Below are 14,404 nucleotides of genomic sequence, written 5' to 3' on the forward strand. Positions count from 1 at the left end.
CACAATCACAAAAGAACTCAAATGATATGTACTCACTAATAAGTGGATATTAGCCCAGAAACTTAGTGCCTACTCTCCTTATCCCCTCCATGCTGTTAATGTCCCCAGTGTACTCAACATGCGAAGAAAGGCACACTCTGATTGTCTTCTTCTGTTGGCTTATTTCTTTCAGTATTATCTTAGTTCCATTCATTCCAAGAAATTACTGTTCATTTGTTTTTTTTTTTTATGTCTCTAATGTTTGAATATCATTCTATCTATTCATCTATTCTATCTGTTTATCTGATTTTATACCTTGGTTATTACAAAAAATGGCATGATGACTGAGGTCTTGTAGGCATCTCTATAATAAGCTGAATACGATTCTCTTGTGTATAGACAGAGAAGCAGTATAGATGTCTTCATGAATGTACATTCACAGCATCAGTGTCTAAGAGTTCCTGCCCTGCCCTTAGCTCCTGCATCTTTGCCAGGTTTTAGTATTTTTTTTCCTGATGATATGCACTCCGACAAGACAACTTAGTTTTGATTTGTACTTCCTGGATGGCTAAAGACATCAAAATTTTTGCCATAGATTCATTGTGCATTTGTACTTAGTCATTTGAAAAGTGTCTGGATCACAAACCTACTTTTCTTAAGTCAGTTTTCCTTTTGCCTTCCTTTCCTCAAACCTGGTGCCATCTGCTGACTCAGAAGCCCAGTGCCAGACAGAGGTTCATAATATCTTTTTTCCTGAGACAGTTTTACAGAGTAATTCAATTTATCCTTTTGCCATTCTTCTCCTCCCCACCCATTCTTCCCTGTCAGTAGCTATTTCCATAGCCACAGCCCTAGTTCCAGTTCAATCACTTTCGAAGCTGTCTTATTTGACTGGTGAGGTTTGACATTTGAGGCACCTTTAACTAGTGAACCTCCTCTTTGCTCTTCATCCTTCCATCTGCCTGGTGCCATATGGACACATATAGGCCTGTTTTCAAACCTGTGGTTTAGAAGTCATTTTTCCTGGTCCAATTAATTAGTTTACCTTCTAACTGTATATACTGTAGCTCAGATGATAAACCTTCACTGGCCATGTCTAAAGTATACCAGATTATCACATCAATTGTATGACTAAAGACAGAAGTCCATCTAAAATCAAATTACATAAAAATGAAATCAATGTGAATGGACAAAACATTATGCCTCCCTTTAAACTCTCTGGTCCTGAATAAGTTTTCTCTAATGAGATGTACACATGACTCCAAGGACACAGTCTTTCAGAGATCCATAATAAAATTTATCAAATCATTTAAAGTTATATAAAGAATTATGATTGAACATTTAGCTGAATGTCAATATGATGAAAGTAAACCCTTGAGGGATGTCAAAGGAAATACAAATATATGACTGAATGAAATTATAATATAATTACAAATAATTATATTACAAATAATTCAAGATTTGAAAACTGAATTCATAACGAGATAGAAACATTGGAGACAACACAAATTGAAATAAAAAGGTGATAATGAAAATTGTAGTACTCTGTCCTTGAAGCCCAGAGGGTCAGGAGAAATAATAGAAATATGCAGCATCACAGGGAACCTCTAGAAAATTCCAGAGATGTGAAATATGAGAGGCACCACAGACTCAGTGTGGGTGACCTTAGCCGAAATATCCAGGTTTTAGTATTTTGATGTCAGTGGGGAGATGGAACCTGGACACCAACCCTCCTTTAAATTTTTGACCCATAAGTGTTTCTGTATAAAAGAAATGCAGGAACAAAAATGGAGCAGAGACTGAAAGAATGACTGACCAGTGACCAGCTTAACTTGAGATCCAACTGTAGGCAGGCACCAAACCCTGACACTACTATTGATGCTATGTTATATGTGGAGACTGGTGCCTAGTATTGCTGTCCTCTGAAAGACTCTACTAGCAGCTGAATGAGACAAATGTAGATACTTACAGTCAAGGATAAAACTGAGGTATGGGGCCCCTATGGAAGAGTTAAGGGAAGGACTGAAAGAACTGAAAGGATGCCAATCCCATAGGAAGACCAACAATGTTAAATAATCTGGACCCAGGGTAGCTCCCAGAGACTAAGCAACCAACCAAAGACCATACTTGGGCTTCTCTGATGCCCCAGCACAAATGTAGCAGAGAACTGACTGCCTTGTCTGGTCACAGTGGAACAGAGTGTACCTAATCCTTAGAGGCTTTATGCCTTGGAAAAGGGGATACCTGAGGGGGGGGGACACCCTCTCAGAGTAGAAGGGGAGAGGGTGAGGAACTCTGAGAGGAGGAGGAGGCCCTGAGAGGAAGGGCAGCATTTGAGATGTAAACAAATAGTTAATAATTAAAAATTTAAAAATAATATTTCATTATTAGAATTTGAAAATTTGACAAATGAAGCAGAAGATAGATCATCAGGACTCAAAGTGAAGAATCTAGAAAAAAATGAGCAAAATATATGAAAACTTTTTTTTTTTTTTTTTTGAGACATGGTTTCTCCGCATAGCCCTGGCTGTCCTGGAACTCACTCTGTAGACCAGGCTGGCCTCGAACCCAGAAATCTGCCTGCCTCTGCCTCCCGAGTGGTGGGATTAAAGGCATGTGCCACCATGCCCAGCATAAGAATACATTTTAAAGGCACAGGAAAGGAACATTCAGGAAATGTAGATCATCAAAAAACCTAATTCTTCCAATTGTAAAAATAGATGAGGAAGAGGAATCCCAAAACATTTGTATTGGCTAGAACTTTAACAATGTGATATTTAAAAACTTTCTCAAACCAAGGAAATATCCACCATTCACATATAAGAAGCTCACAGAACTACATCTAAACTGTACAAAAGCATAATCAATCCATGACATATCATACCTAAAATGCTAGATATAAATAAAAATAAAACAAGACAAAGACATTGAAAGCAGCCAGAGAAAATCACCAGTCACAAAAAAATACAACCCAATAAGATAACTTCTTATTTTTCAATAGAAACTCTGAAAGACAGAAGAGCCTGAAATAACACCTAAAAATAAAAAGACAAGATTTGTAACCTAGACTCTTGTACCCAGCAAAGCTATGTAACATGATTGAAGGAGAATAAAAAGTTTCACGTGGTCCAAACTGCCTAAAAAATTTCACTAAGCAGAATTCTGGAAGAAATACTTTGAAGGCAGATATAAGCAAAATCCATGGGATTCTAAGTAGAAAAATACTGGTCATAACTGAGAGCAAAAATGAATGGCAATCTATGCACACTTTTCAATAGTAATTCTAAATATTAGTGTCCTTAACTCTTCAATCAAAAGACACATCTAGTTGAGTAGATTCAAAACAAAATTCAACTTTCTGTTGCCTATATAAAAATCCTCTTGGTTTCAAATATAGGTAAGACTTCAAAATAAAAGACTGGACAAAAATATTCACAGTAAAATATATCAGAAACCAAACAGACATTGCCAACACAGAATCAGATAGATTTCATACTAAAACCAATCAGAAGAGACAAAGTAGACCATTCCATCATATTCAGGACATAATTCAATCTAGAAAAATGTTCCAATATTAACCATGTACATGTAAACGTTCCTTGTTCAACCAAGTTCCTAAATGTTACTATTGTCATTAAAAACACAGATTAACACAACCCAATAATTATAGGTACTTCAACAGCCCAATTTTTCTAATAGGCTGGCCAATTAGACAAAAATTAGAGAAACCACATAATTAAATGACATCTTGTATCAAATATACTACAGTAATGATTCCCAGCCGCCCTGAGAGAGAACTAATCTAAACATGTCTTTGCTGAATACTAGCTTTCACCGTAATAGGAGGCACCTCGCAGACTTCCAAAAGGTAGCAGCAACCAACAGTCCTACTGTTACAATGCCTATGAACCACAACAACACGCATAATAATATCAAGAGTACAGCAGAGGCATGTTTACTTTGGCAGTAACCGAAGCTTTCTAAGTAGACATGAAACCTGTTCAACAAAAGGGAAAACATGCCTATTACTGGAAACTTAGCCAGCTACTCAATATTAATAAATTCGTGGATCTGAGAGATCTGTGGGCTGCCAGCTGTCCTATGCATCAGCTGGGTAGCCCCCACGTTCTTCACCAGATGTGAGTCCGCTGCTTTCCACCTTGCTGCTAGGGTGTGTGAACGCTGCTAGGCAGAAGAAACAGGGATGTATTTAGGCCACATTCCATCCTCTCTGCCATGCTGGTACCAGGCTCCCTGAATACTGATACCTGCTTGGCAGGGTGGGGGTTGGGAGCGGACAGAGGTGGTACGCAGCCTAAAACAGGGCTACAGCCTGGTTGGGGTGAGAAACTACTCAAGGTGGAGCTGAAGCTGGGATTCCTGAACACTCGGACACACAGGTGCTGCTGGGAGCAAAGAGGAGTCGGAAACAGAGGGGGAAAGCTGGGAGCTAAGATCCTGCGGTCAGGCAGAGGGATATCTGACTTAGCTCAGGGGTAAATTTTAGTAGTGCTGAGGGGTCTTCTGCAGAAGTCGTAGCGAGGCTGTGTATGATGAAGGCTTCTTGATGAGAGAAGTAATCCTTCCTTGTCTAAACTGTTTTCTTATGAAAATGGTGCATACAACTTACTCAGAGCAGACCAGAGATTAAATACCGTTTGCAGGAAGAAGTGTCCTGGAAATGAAGTTTATAGGTTAAACCCTCATAGCCAACCCATCTAGGTAATTCATGAGCATGAAGAACTCTGTGCTCTTTGCTTTATGACTAGTTGTCATGATCCTCATGTGGGGTGCCATCATCACATGCACCTGGACAGGAACTAGGTCAGGAGTAGATGAAATGCCTACCATTCTCATATATGAGAATTACTGGGATTTCTGAATTTACTCAATATTTTGAGACCTCCCCCCCACACGGTGGCACTTGCCCCACAAGGACCTACAACTACCACTTTACTAACCCCACATAATTTCATAAAAATATAAACATTTTTTACTTATATCCACAGAAAACATAGTTCTCATCCCTAACCGAAGAACATTCTCTGTGCAACAAGAGTGACCATTACAAAACACCACAACCAATCAAAGCAGAGTTCTGCAGCCCAGTACCAACAGATACACCTATACAATGCTACCTCATCTAACTCTCAGGAAACATTGCAGAGGAGGAAATAGCCAGATGATAAGACCCAAAGAATCAGAGAGTTCTCTATAAGATTGGGTCACCTCCTTATGTTAGAAGCTACACCAATTATACATCACTAACATAGGTGCCCAAATGTGAACTGGACAAGGACAACACAGAAGGTATTGCAACTGCAGCATGTGTCAAGGAAAGACCCAAATGCCTCAACTCTACACAGAGAATGAGAGCTAACTAAGTAACACCTGGCATGGGAGAAATAGTCTTTTCTATGGAAGGGAACGATAATTAAATGACCAGTCCTAAAAAAAGACACACAGGAATATCATTTTGGTGATTTGTATATGCTTTTCCCAGGCAGTGGCACCATTAAGAAGTGTAGCCTTGTTGGAGTAGGTGTGCCACTATGGGCATGGGCTTTAATACCCTTGTCCTAGTGCCTGGAAGTAAGTATTTCCCTAGTAGCCTTCGGATGAAGATGTAGAGCTCTCAGCTCCTCCTGTACCATGTTTGCCTGGATGCTGCTGTGCTCCCATCTTGATGACAATGGACTGAATCTTGAAACCTGTAAGCCAGCCTCAGTTAAATGTTGTCCTTGTAAGAACTGCCTTGGTCTGTTCACATCAGTAAAACCCTAACTAAGACAATCATGATGCAGACTGAGAAGATTACATTAGCCATGTGTGTGTATGTGTATGTGTGTATATTCATGTACTTATAATTAAAGGTAAAAGAGGATATGAATTTGAAAAAGAACAAGAAGGGGCATGTGGGAGGATTTGGATAGAGAAGAGTGAAGGGAGATTTGTTATAATTATATTGTAATGTCAAAAAAAAAACAAATAAAATTTTAAAAATCCAGCTAACAAACTACAGATAATCCCAAACAAATGCTAGAGAATATACATTATACTCAGCAGCACATGGAAACTTCTGTAAAATAGACTACATGCTGGAACACAAAACAAACCTTAATACAGAAAATTTTAAGATAATTTTATGCATACTCTTCAACCATTAGGCAATAGTACTTAAAATTTATAGCAAACAAAACACCAGTAAAAGTTTAAACACATGGACATTAAGCAACTCATTACTGAATGATGAATAGGTCAATGAAGAAATCAATAAATAAATAATTATATTGCTGGAACTGAATGAAAACAAAACATACACACACACACACCATCTCTGGTAGACATTAAAATCAGTTTTAGGAGGAAAGTTTATAGTCCTATTTGCCTACATTTAAAAAGAACATCAGAAATAGCAGAAATAAATGACTTAATGATACAGCTAAAAACTTAGAAAAATAAGAGCAAACCCAACCTCAAAGTACCACTTGGCAAGAAATAATAAAATCTACAATTGTAATTAATGAATTAGAAAGAAAGAAAATATTATGAAGACTTCATCAATATACGAGCTGGTTCCTTAAGAAGAAAAACAGGAATGACAGAACCTTGGCCCAACCAACCAAAGACAGAAAGTGATAACCTAAATTAATAGAATAAGAAAGGAACAGGGAAACAAATACAGACACCAAAGAAATATTGGACATTATAAAGAATGCTTTAAAAATATAAATTCTATTTACATAGAATATCTAGAAGAAATGGATGAATTTCTGGCTTCTTCCAAACTACTAAAGTTAAACTAGTAAGAGAACAACAAAATAAACAGACCCATAACAAAAGAGGAAATTGAAAGAGAAATAAAAAAACCTTATGACTACAGTGTATCTACTGGGAGGTTATCTCATACTTTACCTTGGCAAGAAAATACAAAAAACAGGCATTTCCTGTCATCAATCCACAGAACATCTAAAGAAAACTAAATTAGGTATTGGAGACATTGTATACAGATATCTTATATAATATGACTTGATTGCTTCTGTGTTTAAATGGGTAAAAAGCCTGGTTTGCTACAGTGAAGCCAGGTATGGAATGTGAGTACTTAGGTGTCTAGTTTATATGTAGATTCATAAAGAAATTCATATTAGTACCTTAATAAAGAGAAAGGGAAAATAAGACTAGCTGGAAGACATTGGATTATAAAAAAACAAAAACAAAAAACAAAAAACTGATGAATTAGATCAACTTGTATACTTTAAACATGTTTTAAAATGAGAAAGCAAGTTAGGACATGTGTTATGTTGAGAAAGACATTTTATTTATATTTCCACAGGTGATGAAAGAGTCTGGGTTTCCTCAAAATTGATAAAGATCTGATTCAAATAAGAGTAGCTTCCTCATGAAAGGCACAATTTAAGGAAGGAATAAATGCATAAGGAAAGCAATGGAAGAAAGGCAGAAGGCTTAATACCCCCACCCTCCACTTGAGGACAGCTCAGCAAACCATTCATCATACTTGCAGACTGAAAACCTTGTAGCTGAAGTTGACATTTGCTTAAGGAAAGGTGATCAGGCCTGAGATTATGGGAGTAGGATCATGACATCAACAGATCTTTATAAGGATATCCAGAATGTTAAATATGTTGGATTGATAATTTTTTGTTGTAACAATAAAAGTGTGTATAATTTTTAGTTTAAGCAGAAATGGGGAAGATGTAGGGGAATTTAATGCACAACTGCTTTGGCAAGGGATTACATCAAAACTATGATCCAATAATAACACAGACACATGCTAGATAACAGTATGATCTGGCTGGAATACAGACTTGCTTTTAGTATACACTTTTAATGGAAAACAATGAAGGAAGAGGACATATTTAAAAGTGATACCTAATTGAGGGGCATACAAAGTGATGAATCGGAGAAAGATTTAACTGAGTAAGTCAGAGATAGGGTATGTCTGACTCTCAAGAAAACAACATGGAAAAGAGCAGATTCAGTAGTTTAATAGGGAGAGTGAGTCAGTTGGGAATCAGTGTAGGGAATGTAGTGCAATGGAATTGAGTTCATCAGTAAGTTTGTTTGATGAGGACAGTTCAGGTCAGTGTAGTTCAGTACAGTTCACTGCAGTTCAGGTAAGAGGCAGTTTTACAGGGAAAGTTTTACAGAAACAGGTTACAGGTAAAGACAGAGCAAGCCAGAGAAAGAGAAGGAACCAGAAGATTAGAACAAACTGCCAGAGTTAGTTTAAAGCCAAGCAGAACAATTCTGGCAGTAGATGAAAGAAATCATTTTGAATCAGTCAGCTTGGAGAGGAGTTTCAGCCAGAAGAGCTGAGTTGCATCAGACAGCCAGAGTTCAGAAAGAATTATAAAGGGTGAGCTCATTGAGCAGTAAGTCTCTGAGAAGACAATTACATCAAGCAAATAAAAGTTACTTTCATAACATCCTATGTTTATGGATGAGAATAAGTAACATTTTGAAAATTAAAACTGTCATCTTATCTAATGTAATTTACAGAATTGATGCAATTCCAATTTAAATAACCACATAATTCTTCACAAAAAGTACTCTAAAATATATAGGGAATAAACCCTAGACAACCAAATCAATCCTGAGCAAAACAAAACAGAACAAAACAAAAACAAAGAAACGCAACCCCCTTAAATCATCATATACTATAGTGCTATTGCAATGAAAGCAATATAGTACTGGCACAAAAACAGAAGAGTAGTCCTCCGGAATCTAATAAAGAATACAAACCTGTCTTTCCATAGCAGCACCCATTTTGTACTTGGCAGGCAAATACATATGTTGAAAAGAGACAGCTTAAGAAATACTGATGGGGAAACTGTATGCTGACATTAGAAGATTGAAAATAGGCCTGCATTTATCTATGAACCTGCACCTAAATTAGATCTAAGTGTATGAAAAACTCCAATTTAAAAACCTGAAATACTAAAATTTCTAGGGGAAAGTGTAAGTGTATAGATATAGTGAAGTACTTTCTGAACAGCTCCCCATTTACCAAGAAATGGGTGACACTCAAGAACTGAAAACTCATAAAGAACAAATAAAGCAAGTGAAGAGAAATCTCTAGTGGGGAAAGATTCTATGTCAGCTATATACCGAGAGAGGATTATCTGAAGAACTAACTAAATGAATAAATAATTAAATGCATGCATACATACATACATGCATACATACATACATACACAATATACTAAACCTTAAAACAAAAATGAAAACAAAGACCTGGACACAAATGATCCAATTAAAAGAATTGAATTGTGGATATAAATGGAGTTTAAGAAGAGAAGAAAATAACTTGTTAAAGAATAACTCGAGAAGGTTTTCATCATCCTTACCAATTAGAAAAGTGTAATCAAACAATTTTCAGATTTCATCTCATCCAAGTCAGAATGACTAAGATCAATAAAAACTGCAAAACAAATCCTAGCTAGTATTTTGTTGGGAATCCTCCATCTCTGGAACCCTCATTGTTCACTCCTACTGGGAATGCAAATAACTATGAAAGGAGAAATAGCCACTCCGAGAGATGAGATCCCTTCTAGCTATCTAATAAAAAATAGTGATCCCTGATACCGTGTACACACAAACACAAAATGGACTCAATTGATTAACTCAATTGATTGTATGTATGTATATATATTATATATATATATGTTATATATATATAATCATACATATATATATATATGAATTTAACAATAATAATAAACAAAAAGTGGGTATCAACTAGAGAGTTGGTGGGCAGTACATGGGAGGGATGGAATGAAAAATGTATCACACGTTAGATATGGAAAGGAAAAAAGGAAAACTGAGAGGAATAGAACTTTAATTTTAAAACTTTAAAACATTTTAAAATGTATATTTCCACAAAAATATGAGATTATTTACTGTCATGGATGTTTTTTGTTTTTTAATTCTTTTTATATTCTGGTTATTTTTCCATTTTCTGATGTATAATGGAATAGATTTTGTCTTGTTCTGTTGGCTGTCTGTTCATTTTAGCTTTGTTTAATGTACAGATAGCCCAATTTTTCAGACATTGTTATTATTTCCTGAGCTGGTAAAGTCCTATTCAGAATGGGAATGGGTGGGTAGGGAAATGGGGGAGAGGGGGGAGGGTATGGGGGACTTTTGGGATAGCATTGGAAATGTAGTTGAGGAAAATATGTAATAAAATATATTAAAAAAAAAGAAGAGGATATCCTTAATGAGACCCATTTCATTTATATGTATAAATATATGCCTGTATATAAATATACATATTGTAGTTTTCTATGGTAGTGTCTAAACTTCAGATCACATAATGAAGTCTTTGGTATATTTTATTTGATATTTTATGGGATAAGAATATACTATCTGTACATAGGATACTTGGGTTTCCCTAGACTATTTTAAAATATCATTTTTCTATGTGTATGCTTTTATAACGTTGTCAACAACGATGTGGCTGTATCTCTACAAAGTTGTATCTATGCCACTGACCCCTTTCCATTAATCTGCATATTATTTTTGTGCTGGCACTGTGCTGGATTTGGAAACTGTGATTGTTTTTGTAGATTATGGAGTCTCCCTATTTGTCACAGGCTGCCTCAAACTAATGGAAAACCCCCTGCCTCAGTATCTAATATGCTAGTTTACATACAGGCTTATATGCTCACCAAACTCCTAAGATACTGTTTTTCCAATTATAGTTCTGATGACTGTTTTGAAGTCAAACTTGTGATACCTCCTGTATCGTTTTTTCTTTTGTTTCATTTGTTTAGATTCCAGTTCAATTTTAACTTTTTACTATTGTTTCTGTGAAGATTTATTACTCTAATTTTATTGAATTTGTAGATCACTTTCAGCAATGACACTGCTCAAAGTGAGACTATACGTGAAAACAAATTTCTGTTTTGTTTTTTTTTTGTTTTGTTTTGTTTTTTTTTGAAGAAATTGTTCCAGCTTTGCCCTTGGCCTCAGTTCTCTACTGTGCTGTCATTTGGTCATGCAAAGTTACCCTCACATTTCAGTTGTGAATTGGAAATCTACAAATATTTTAAATGCATTATTGAATTATGTTTATGGGAATTTTAGTGAAGATTTTTATAGCTACATTCATTGATTATGTATTTTTATTTTCTTGTCCTTTTATCCACTTTTGGTATCAACACTATACTGGATCTATAAAATGAGTCTGGGAACACTTACTCCCATTCTTCTTAATATTTCAGAGCACTGGTTTTCTTTTTTAATGATCTGATAGAATTCTTCTGCACTTGGGGTTTGCATTGTTAGACATCTATATAACACACTTTATCAATTCTCTTTATGAGAATATATTCCATACATTGGTGATTTTGAAAATAATGCAGTAAATATGAATGCTAGTAGACATTGGAGAACATAATTCTAATTATTTTGAGTAAGGCTCCAGAAGCAGAATTTCTAGGCTATATTGTAGTATTTTTTTCAGAAAATTGTTTTATGTTGTCAGTAGCATTTAAACTATTTTACATTCCTAGCAACATTATAATAGCAATACAGTATGTTTACATTCTACATGAATTTGAGCTCCTCCTTGTGTACTCTTTGGTTGACGGTTTAGTCCCTAGGAGCTCTGGGGGTACTTGTTGGATCATATTGTTGCTCCTCCTATGGTGCTACAAACCCCTTCAGCTCCTTGGTCCCCTTATCTTGCTCCTCCATTGGGGACCCTGTGCTCAGTCCAATAGATGCCTGTGTGCATCCACTTCTGTATTTGTCAGGCACTGGCAGAGTCTCTCAGGAGTCTGCTAAATCAGGCTCCTGTGAGCATTCACTTCTTGGTATCCACAGTAGTATCAGGGTTTGGTAACTATATGGGATGGATCCCCAGGTGAGACAGTAACTGTATGACCTTTCCCTCAGGTTATGATCCAAAATTTATCTCTGTATCTCCTCCCATGGGTATTTTGATCCCCATTCTAAGAAGGACTGAAGTATCCACACTGTCATCTTCCTTCTTCTTGAATTTCATGTGGTCTATGAATTGTATCTTGGGTATTCTGAACTTCTGGGCTAATATCCACTGATCAGTGAGTACATACCATGATCTTTTGTGATTGGGTTACATATAAATATAAATATGAATATAAATATGAAATACACACATATATATGTTTTTGTTGTCATGCTATTATATTTTAATTAATTAATTAATTAGTTAGTTAGTTAGTTAATTAATTCCTGACATCTGAACCTTAGTTTCATCTTCCTCCAGGTCTTTTCCCATATCTCCTCTCCCCCACATCCATTCCTCAGCTTCTCATCAAAAAAACAGCAGAAATTCCTTAGATATCAACCAGCCCTGTTATTTCAAGGTGCAGTAAAACAAAGCATTATGTTTTCCTATTGAGGTTAAATAAGGCCCTCCAGTAGGAGTTAAGGGTCTCACTGGCAGGCAACAAAGTCAGAGACAGCCTCTACATCTGCTGTTAGGAGTCCCCAATGAAGACCAAGAGGCACAATTGTTACATATGTATAGAAGGCCTAGGTCAGTTGCAGGATGCTCCATGCTTGGCTGCAGTGCAGTCTCTATGATTCCCTAAAAGTTCAGGTTAGTTGAGTCTGTAGGTTTTCTGGTAGTGTCCTTGGTCCCTCTCGCTACTTCCAATCCTTCCTCTCTTGGGGATTCCTACACAGGAATCCCCAAGCTCTGCCTAATGTTTGGCTGTGAGTCTCTGTATTAGTTTCAATCAGTTAATGTCAGTTAGGCTCCTATCTACGAGTATAGCAGAAATCATGAGCAATGTCAGAGTTGAGCTCCCTCTCATGGCATGGATCTCAAGATGGACCAGTCATTGCTTGAACAGTCCTTTAATTTCTGCTTCATCTTTACCCAATTTCTGCTTCATCTTTACCCCAGAACCTCTGGTAGGCGGGACATTTTGTATGTAGAAGGTTTTGTGGCTCATTTGGCATCCAAGTCTCTCCATTGGAAGTCTTGCCTGGTTACAGGAGATAGCTGGTTCAGACACTGTATCCCCCATTGCTAGGAGTCTTGCTTAAGGTCACCTTCATATTTTCCTGGGAGGTTACATTGCCCTAGGTTTCTAGCTCACCCCAGACATGTTTCCCCATTCTAGTTGTCTCTCCCAGTACTCTCTTTCTTTGTCTTTCCCTCACCTGATTGCTCCTGTTACCATATTCACCCCCACCTCCATCTAATAACCATCCCCTGTCCACCCATGTTGTCTATTCTATTTTTCCTTCACAGTGAAATTCATACATGACCACTTGAGCCCTCCTTGTTATTTAGGTTCTTTGGGTCTGTGGATTATAGCACACTTATGTTTTGCTTTATGCCTAATATCCCTATGTGCATAAGAAAATACCATGTTTGTCTTTCTGGATCTGGGTTACCACACTCAGGTTGCTCTTTTCTAGTTCGATACATTTGCCTGCAAATTTCATGATGTCTTTGTTTTAAATGACAAAATAGTATTCCATTGTGTAAATGTGCCACAGTTTTTTTTAATTATCCATTCTTCTATTGTTTTCTCAATTTCTTACTATTATGAATAAAACTGTTATGAACATACTTGAGCAAGTGTCCGTGTAGTATGGTGGAGCATCCTTTGGGTATATGGCCAGGAGTGATATAGTTGGGTCTTATCTAAGAGGGATTCCAAATTTTCTGAAAAACTGTCAAATTGATTTCCAAAGTGGCTGTGCCAGTTTGCACTCCCATCAGAAATGGAGGACTGTTTTACTGGGTCCACATCCTGGCCAGCCTGAGATGTCACCTGAGTTTTTGATCATTGGCATTTTGATGACTATATGATGGAATCTCAGAATTGCTTTGATTTACATTTCCCTGAAAGTTAAGGATGTTGAACATTTCATCATCATCATCATCATTAATTATTTTATCTATTTAAAGTCCATCCATTGCCCATATTGCAGCAACAGTAGTTGTTTGTTTGTGTGTGTAGGTGTGTTTCCTTCCTTTTGGGTCTGCTAGTTTGAGATTATTTATTTCCTATGTTTTCTTGGGTGTATTTAACCTGTTAGCGTGGAATTATTTTTTTAGTATCTTCTGTTGCTCTGGATTTATAAAATGATAGTGTTTAAATTTGCTTTTGTCATGAAATATCTTATTTCCTCCATCTATGGTGATTGAAAATTTTGCTGGGTGTAGTAGTCTGTGCTGCCCAGGCTCTTCTGGCTTTTGGAGTCTCAGATAATAAGTGGGATATAATTTTAATATTGTCTGCCTTTATTGTTTCCTTTTACCCTTTTACCCTTATTGTAACCTTTTACCCTTGCATCTTTCAATATTCTTTCTTTGTTCATTACATTTAGTATTTGGATTATTATGCTGTTAGGGACAGATTTTCTTTTCTGATTCAATCTATTTGGTGTTCTGCAG

General features: G+C 36.6%; 1 pseudogene; it reads right to left on the minus strand.

Annotated features, from left to right (window-relative positions):
• The window catches only part of LOC110292447, a 32,522-nt pseudogene extending 31,449 nt beyond the window's left edge, over positions 1–1,073 (minus strand).
• Between the last annotated feature and the right edge of the window lie 13,331 nt (positions 1,074–14,404).

This window comes from Mus caroli, chromosome 4 (assembly GCF_900094665.2).
Source record: "Mus caroli chromosome 4, CAROLI_EIJ_v1.1, whole genome shotgun sequence".
In the NCBI taxonomy this organism is placed as follows: domain Eukaryota; kingdom Metazoa; phylum Chordata; class Mammalia; order Rodentia; family Muridae; genus Mus; species Mus caroli.